The sequence below is a fragment of the Dermacentor variabilis genome, chromosome 9 (genome assembly GCF_050947875.1).
Source record: "Dermacentor variabilis isolate Ectoservices chromosome 9, ASM5094787v1, whole genome shotgun sequence".
NCBI lineage: Eukaryota > Metazoa > Arthropoda > Arachnida > Ixodida > Ixodidae > Dermacentor > Dermacentor variabilis.
Window position 1 is genome coordinate 41,419,218 of NC_134576.1, and position 6,196 is coordinate 41,425,413.

Here is a 6,196-nt window from a genome sequence, read left to right on the forward strand (position 1 = left end):
GAGAGAGAAAATTTGGGGGCTTTTGCAACACCTGGGTGTTGGCTTTTGCTCCTCGACAATTTGACTCTGCCTAGGCACTACGGAGGAGATTTCTCGTGTTGTATGCGTTTGTCCCATAGACATGCAGGCATTGCGGAGCGCGGCCGAATTTTTACGCTCCGCCGTTGGCTGCCCGCGCGGTGAGGCAGTGGGCACGGACGCCCTATTTGGTGATCTGACTGGTATAAGTCGCGGGTCGCTTTTATGTTTTATGTTGGGATCTTTTACAAGCACTGCTACAGGAGGGCACATGTAACGGGCAAACGGAGGCCTCAGGAGCAGGAGAGCACCTGAGTTTAAATAAAGCAAGCGGCGCTGGATCTAGAGCTCCAGGGCACCTCAAAGCTCGAAGCAGGGCGGCCCGTGAGTTGGGGCCGCGGAGGCCGAAGCGTGCTAACAGGTGTTCGCATAAAAAGTGGCTTATCTTATCCGATCTTATTATACACCTCTGGGACGTACGCGCAGGGCTCGGTGAGCCCCAACCCACGGACCAGTCCGGGTTTTAGCTTTGGTGTGCCCGTTGCCGCTTTGGTATCCTGGAGGGGCCGCCAATAATGCGAAATAACGTTACAATTAGACAAAAACACAAATGATATAAATATAATTACGTCCAGCTGCCAACTTGTGACGCTAAGTTCAGCATTACCGCGCACCGCGACTTCTTCAACACCAGTCAGAACTTTGCCTCTGAATTAGGTACGTCAGACAGACTTTCTCGCGCCTGCAGGGCTGGTGCTGAGTCATCGTATGGGAAGGGATGAGGAGCGCGGAGAAAGTTCATATCAACAAGGGACTGAGGCAGGGGTGCCCTTTATCCCCGCTGCTGTTTATGATGTACATGGTGAGGATGGAGAGGGCGCTAGAAGGAAGTAACATCGGGTTTAATCTATCATACAAACAGGCAGGTACAGTAATAGAGCAGCAACTCCCAGGTTTATTTTATGCGGACGACATTGTGTTGCTCGCAAACAAGCAAAGTGATTTGCAACGTCTGGCTAATATCTGTGGACAGGAAGCCAACAATTTAGGTTTGAAATTTAGTGTTAGAAAATCAGGTGTTATTGTATTCAATGAAAACAGTGAACAGACAGTGCACATGGAGATACAGGGCCAAGAAATACCTCGGGTAACAGAATATAAATACCTTGGTATATGGATAAACGAAGGCAACGGATATATGGAAACACAGGAAAAAACCATAACAGTCAAGGGGAAGAGAAATGCAGCCATAATGAAGCACAGAGCGCTATGGGGATACAATAGGTACGAGGTCCTCCGAGGTATGTGGAAAGGGGTAATGGTGCCAGGACTTACTTTTGAAAATGCGGTTGTTTGCTTTAAATCAGGGGTACAATCAGGACTCGACGGGAACCAAAGGTCAGTGGGTCGCCTCGCATTGGGCGCTCACGGGAAGACTACAAATGAAGCTGTGCAAGGGGATATGGGCTGGACTAGTTTTGAAGTGAGGGAAGCTCGCAGTAAAATTGAGTATGAAGAACGGCTGAGGAATATGGAGGAAAGTAAATGGGCTGGGAGAGTGTTCAGGTATCTGTACAGCCAAAACATTGATTCACAGTGGAGGAAAAGAACTAGGAAGCTTACCAGCAAGTATGCGGCCTGTGGGGTGGGCAACACAGCAACAAAGAAGGTCAAGCGGAAAGTCAGAGAGGCTGAATTAATCTCATGGGTGGCGGCAATGGAAAAGAAACCTGCCATGAGTAACTACTTAAGGGGAAAAAACGAAATTAGGAAAGAAACCATTTATGATAACTCAAAGGGAAGCTCATTACTTTTCGAAGCGAGATCGGGATGCCTTAGAACACGCACCTATAAAGCGAGATATAAGAAGGAAGAAGAAGTATGTGCTTGCTGCGGTAAAGCTAGAGAAACGACGGAGCATATTTTATTAGAATGTGAAGACGTCTATCCAGCGGTCGATTTAGGCACCACTGGCCTCCTTGAAGCCCTTGGGTTCAGCGGGAGCAATGGTAAAGCAAACAGGTCCGCAATAGACATCAGTAAGAGGCGATTGGAGGATTGGTGGAAGAAAAGTAGGGAAACGACAAAAGACGGAGACGTACAAAAGCACAGTTCGCAATAGGGTATCAGAAAATGTGGACGTGGTAGTTCATAGTGTCTTTTTTTTTTTCTCATTGGTTAACCTAGGTAGGATATTAGGCAGCATAGTAGCAAGAGCTTGGTGGCGCAAGCCACCGCCCCGTTCCAAAGGGGACGCTCATAACATCCATCCATCCATCCGTTGCCGACGGCCTTTCAGCCACTTGCGTTCAACTGCGGTTGCTGAGGCGCTCTGCTTCTATAATATTTTCAATATATGCGGCCCGGCCTCTACTACGGTCGCTATACTGCTCCCACAGAAACATCTGTGATGTTATTGACAAGGTATAGTGCCGTAAGGCGGGAGAAAGCTATGATCCGCCACGACTGACTTAGCACGAGCGCCGCAGGTGCGAGACAGTCAGTCCGACACAGCGGTCGCCAAATCGGGCGTCAGTGCCTGCTGCTTCACCGTTCAACCCCGCAGCCAGCGTCGGGGCGTAAACAGGAGACACGGTGCGATTATCGACCGTGTGTACGATACTCGACCCCAACGCCTAGGGACAAACGCCCACAAGAAACTGACACAATGTTAAATGGATGGATGGATGGATGGATGGATGTTATGAGCGTCCCCTTTGGAACGGGGCGGTGGCTTGCGCCACCAAGCTCTTGCTACTATGCTGCCTAATATCCTACCTAGGTTAACCAATGAAAAAAAAAAAAAACACACACACACACACTATGAACTACCACGTCCAAATTTTCTGATGCCCTATTGCGAACTGTGCTTTTGTACGTCTCCGTCTTTTGTCGTTTCCCTACTTTTCTTCCACCAATCCTCCAATCGCCTCTTACTGATGTCTATTGCGGACCTGTTTGCTTTACCACTGCTCCCGCTGAACCCAAGGGCTTCAAGGAGGCCAGTGGTGCCTAAATCGACCGCTGGATAGACGTCTTCACATTCTAATAAAATATGCTCCGTCGTTTCTCTAGCTTTACCGCAACAAGCACATGCTTCTTCTTCCTTCTTATATCTCGCTTTATAGGTGCGTGTTCTAAGGCATCCCGATCTCGCTTCGAAAAGTAATGAGCTTCCCTTTGAGTTATCATAAATGGTTTCTTTCCTAATTTCGTTTTTTCCCCTTAAGTAGTTACTCATGGCAGGTTTCTTTTCCATTGCCGCCACCCATGAGATTATTTCAGCTTCTCTGAATTTCCGCTTGACGTTCTTTGTTTCTGTGTTGCTCACTCTACAGGCCGCATATTTTCTGGTAATTAAGCTTCCTAGTTCTTTTCTTCTACTGTGAATCAATGGTTTTTTTTTGCCTGTACAGATACCTGAACACTCTCCCAGCCCATTTACTTTCCTCCATATTCCTCAGCCGTTCTTCATACTCAATTTTACTGCGAGCTTCCCTCACTTCAAAACTAGTCCAGCCCATATCCCCTTGCACAGCTTCATTTGTAGTCTTCCCGTGAGCGCCCAATGCGAGGCGACCCACTGACCTTTGGTTCCCGTCGAGTCCTGATTGTACCCCTGATTTAAAGCAAACAACCGCATTTCCAAAAGTAAGTCCTGGCACCATTACCCCTTTCCACATACCTCGGAGGACCTCGTACCTATTGTATCCCCATAGCGCTCTGTGCTTCATTATGGGCGCTGCATTTCTCTTCCCCTTGACTGTTATGGTTTTTTCCTGTGTTTCCATATATCCGTTGCCTTCGTTTATCCATATACCAAGGTATTTATATTCTGTTACCCGAGGTATTTCTTGGCCCTGTATCTCCATGTGCACTGTCTGTTCACTGTTTTCATTGAATACAATAACACCTGATTTTCTAACACTAAATTTCAAACCTAAATTGTTGGCTTCCTGTCCACAGATATTAGCCAGACGTTGCAAATCACTTTGCTTGTTTGCGAGCAACACAATGTCGTCCGCATAAAATAAACCTGGGAGTTGCTGCTCTATTACTGTACCTGCCTGTTTGTATGAGAGATTAAACCCGATATTACTTCCTTCTAGCGCCCTCTCCATCCTCACCATGTACATCATAAACAGCAGCGGGGATAAAGGGCACCCCTGCCTCAGTCCCTTGTTGATATGAACTTTCTCCGCGCTCCTCATCCCTTCCCATTCAACGCAAACAGTATTTTCTAGGTAAATCTCTCTCAAAAGCTGTATACAATCGTTACCTAAGCCTTCTCCTTCCAGAATATCCCACAAAATGCTGCGGTCTACGTTGTCGTATGCTCCTGTAATGTCCAAAAAGGCCACATACAACGGTCTGCTTTCTGCTTTTGATATTTCAATACACTGAGTAAGAACAAACAAGTTATCACCTAAACGCCTACCTATTCTAAAGCCATTCTGAAGCTCTCCCAAAATGCAATTTTTTTCTGCCCATGCTTGAAGCTTTAATTTGATTGCCTGCATTGCTAGCCTGTATATTACCGATGTAATGGTCAACGGTCTATACGAGTGAATTCTGTCTTTCTCCCCCTTACCTTTATAAATTAAATTCATTCTACTTTGTCGCCAACTGTCTGGTATTCGTCTATCTTTTAAAGTTTTTTCAACTGCTTTCACGAGAGCTTCCTTACTTTTTGGTCCCAGTTCATTTATCAGCCTAACGGGAACCTCGTCTAGCCCTGTGGCTGTGCGCTTAGGAATTTTCTCTTCCGCTTTCTTCCAGTTTAAATTTGTAAGCACTAGCTCCTTTCCCCCTTGGGTCTCTTTCATGCTCTTTTTTTCTTCAAATACAACCTCGTCCTTGCCTTGGAAAGATTCGGCTGTTACTTTTTGGATGTAATTTATTGCTGCTTCTCCTTCCAGTCTGTTTTCATCTTCGTCTAGGATATGTTAATTGTTGTATTGATGTTGACTTCCTGCCTAATAATTTTATGTGATTCCAAAATATTCTAGGTGCGGCCTTCTTTTTCTTACGTATTTCTGACAACCAACTTTCACTTTCACCTTTTAATTTTGCTTGCACCAGTATTTGAACCATAGACTTTTTCTCCCGGTATATTTCCCATTTACTGGTTACTTCATCCTGTGGCAACTGCGCCTTCTTTGCCTGCCTGTGCTCTCGAGATGCTTTCTGTCGTTCGGCGATCGCTTCTCGTATCTCCTTGTTCCACCAGCTTTTCGGTTTCTTTTTTCCTTTCCAATGAACATGTTGTTTCTCTTTCCGTATTTCTGTCGTTACTACACTTAGAAGCTCACCATATTCCCACCCCTTACTTGGCGACTTGCCAATTTCTTCCTCCACTCTAGTGACTATATTTGCTATTTGTTCAGCGTTCAAATTTGGACTGGCCATTTTGCTTTCGTTGCTCTCTTTCCCAACTACATATCCCATTTTCAAAATGATGCGTTTATGGTCACTCCCTATGCTGCTAAACCCTTCCTCATCGATGACCATTTCTCTCAACTTATCATGAATTCCTTCTGTCATCAGACAGTAATCAATGGTCGATTGCCGGTTTCCCACTTCCCACGTGATCTGTCCTTCACACTTAGGCCCTGTATTCACGATCACGAGGTTATGTTGCTCGCAAAGGTCTAGCATTGACTTCCCGTTATTGTCGGTATAGCCATCTAAATCCTGTATGTGGGCATTCATGTCACCTAATAGGACTATCTCAGCACCATTCCCGAAACCCCTAATATCAGCGCTTATGCATTCCACTAACTCTTTATTCTTCTCTGTGCAATTTATTCCGGTCCACAAATACGTAACTCCAAGCCAAGTTTCTTTCCCACTCATTGTACCTGATAACCAAAGATGCTCTTGACATAGTGAATTTACTCTTTTCCATTTGGCTCCCTGATGGATGAGCATTCCGACTCCCCCTCCCTTTCTTTCCGACTTAGTTCTGTTGCACCCTTCCCATACATAATTCTCAATAACTGGCGGCTCTTCTGAGTCTCTAAGGTGCGTTTCTGTAACCGCATACACCCCTATTTGTTCTCTATGTAACTGCTCCTCATTGTCATGGTTCTAAAATGTTCTAAAATGCAGCGCCCCCTGGCAGCCCTGTTTGTTTTGTGTTGCTGCTGCGCCATGCCTGGCGGGCAATATATAACAT